Genomic DNA, 2,565 nt, shown 5'->3' on the forward strand with positions numbered 1-2,565 from the left:
CTTATAAAAGATAGGGTAAGCAGATGGGAGCCAGGTATTCCAGGGTTCCTCTATTTTCTTGCCAGAAATTACTGGAGAAGAATCTCCAATACCCCAATCCCTAATCCCCAACAAGGAGAAAAAAATGAGTTAGATTTGACCTTAGTAAACATGAGAAGTCCATATATTTATCCTTGCTGCTGTAACTATCTATCTCTTTAGAGAAAGGAGATTCTCAGAGAGACAGAGAAACTAAGAATTTCCTCATACTCTAAAAAACTCAGCTGGGATAAGAATGTAACTATAGTAGGATGTTTAGAAAAGCTAGCCTTGGATGTTAGCCATTTAAAAAATTCAAATCTTTTAAAATCTTTGAACATTTGGGCAGTTATCTCTTCTCTCAGATTCCCCAAATAAATGGACATTGAAAGCACAAGTCAAGCACTTGGGGAGAAATACTGAGAATTGGGAGTGGAACATAGCTTTGTTAGAGGCTAAAGGAACCAGTCATGCTTTCATCACAAGATCACCTATGCCCTCCCTCGACTAAATCCAATTCATTAGCAAGTCATGGCATCACCTTCCGGAAGTCATGGTCCTCTTCTAGAATGAAGGACAAACAACAACAAACACTTATTCACAGGCCTGATACTGAGAAGTTAAGTGACTTGCCCAGGATCATATAGATAGTTAAGTGTTTGAAAAAAGCATTTAGGCAGCCATCTACTTTTCAGTCAGAGGTGGGAACATTTTGTAAACAATAAATTTTCATTTATATCTTTTTTTTAAACATCACATCCTAGGGAGTTATCCTATATAACAAACAATATATTTAAAGCAAAAAAGAAACAAAAATTAGCAAAACAGCAATACATTGAAAAAGTCTGAAAACATTTGCAGTGTATCATTCCTGGGGACCTCCCACCCCTGTGAAGGAGTGGGGAGACAGTGTCTTTTCATACCTCATGTTTGGAGTCATGTTGGTTCCTTGTAATTTTCATAATTCACTTTTGATTGCTTTGTGGTTGTGGTAATAAAGTACAAATTGTTTTCTTGGCTGTAATTTACTTTGCATCAGATAATGCAAAGATTTCCAAAATCCCCTGTCTTTCTAATGTTCATAATTTCTTATAGCTTAGTAATGTTCTATTTCATTCTTCTCCCCTAATTTATAGCCATTGGGAGAGGTGGGGAGAGATTAATGAGGCTGAAAAGGGGATCATGAGAGCAAGATGGAAAAATAATCATTTGCACACATAAAGCAATCTTAAAATATGTAGCTATACTGTTCTTTCTTGGTGATATTGACATGGGGTTGTGCCACACAGGAAAGTTTCTTTCTCTTTTTAAAAATCCAACTATAGTTCACAAGAACCCATGACAAGTACTTGGTATTAAAAGAAGATGCTGGTAAAGACACAAGAGGTGCAGAGAATCATTTTGTTGGGCCATGGGGGACAACCAGACAAAAGAAGCCACAACAACCGCTGGAAAGGGCTGGTAAGCCACTTATATTGGTACCTCACACCCTCATTTTCCCTTCCCTTTCCTCTGGCATCTGTCCAAATCAGTTAGTTCTTATTTCACCTCCTTCTGGGAGAGGAGATGACCAAAGGAGAAAGAAGCCTATTCTGTTTCCTATTCATGGCAACCGTGGACATCAATTGCAAACCATTGCCGCTTTGGTTTTCTCAGACCATGGTACAATTTCTATATTTTATTAAATTGGAACACAAAGATCAAGTAAAATAGTTGGACATGATATTAAAGCTGGTGCTGTTGTAAGCTGAATGTAGAGTCATTGAGCATAGGGGCTAGAGCAAAGAACTTGGATTTCAGAAAACATGATTTCAAATTCTTCCTCTTACACTTAGTGTGTGACATTCACTTAGATACCCAAAGTCAGTTTTCCTAATCTGTAAAATGAGCTGCTTTACATTATTGTTCTGAGGCTCAAATGAGGTAGTTTGTGCAATGATAAATGTCAAATATTATAAAACATTTAATATGAAAGAAATCTAGAGTAAACAGAGAGCTAAAGGAATCTAAAATAAGAAATAAAAAGAAAGTGGTATTTTCGTGTTTTATTTAAACCTCTAATTTCCATGCAGTGGCAAAGCTGATCTCTAGATATTGCAAGAGTTCAAAGGAGTATCTTTGAGGGTTATTGATTTATTTTTTCCTTGTCACATGGTGTAAAATAAATAATTACAAACCAAGTGAGGCAAGGGTCAAACCCAAGACCTTCAGTTTGATTTCCAAGCCAGAGGCATTTTTTCGTTAATGTTATTCAAACCAAACCAGCCTTTCCAGCTTTACAAGACACTGCAGGAGGGATCAGATAGGGAAACACTACGTGACCCAAGCTAGAAAAAACAAACCAGATGCGGCATCAAGCATCAGCAAAACCCTACTCTTACTTAAGTCAAGTCACTCTGTTTTAAGATGCCAGAGTGTGAGCCAGAGGTGGAAGTTTGACTTGGAGGGAGTGCAACAGGCAAGTGGGACTAGTAAGTGACAAAGCGCTACGGGCAGAGAACTGCTGCTGCTGCTGCTGCTGCTGCTGCTGCTGCTGCTGCTGCTGCT

This window comes from Vombatus ursinus, unplaced genomic scaffold (assembly GCF_900497805.2).
Source record: "Vombatus ursinus unplaced genomic scaffold, bare-nosed wombat genome assembly UNPS02015406.1, whole genome shotgun sequence".
NCBI lineage: Eukaryota > Metazoa > Chordata > Mammalia > Diprotodontia > Vombatidae > Vombatus > Vombatus ursinus.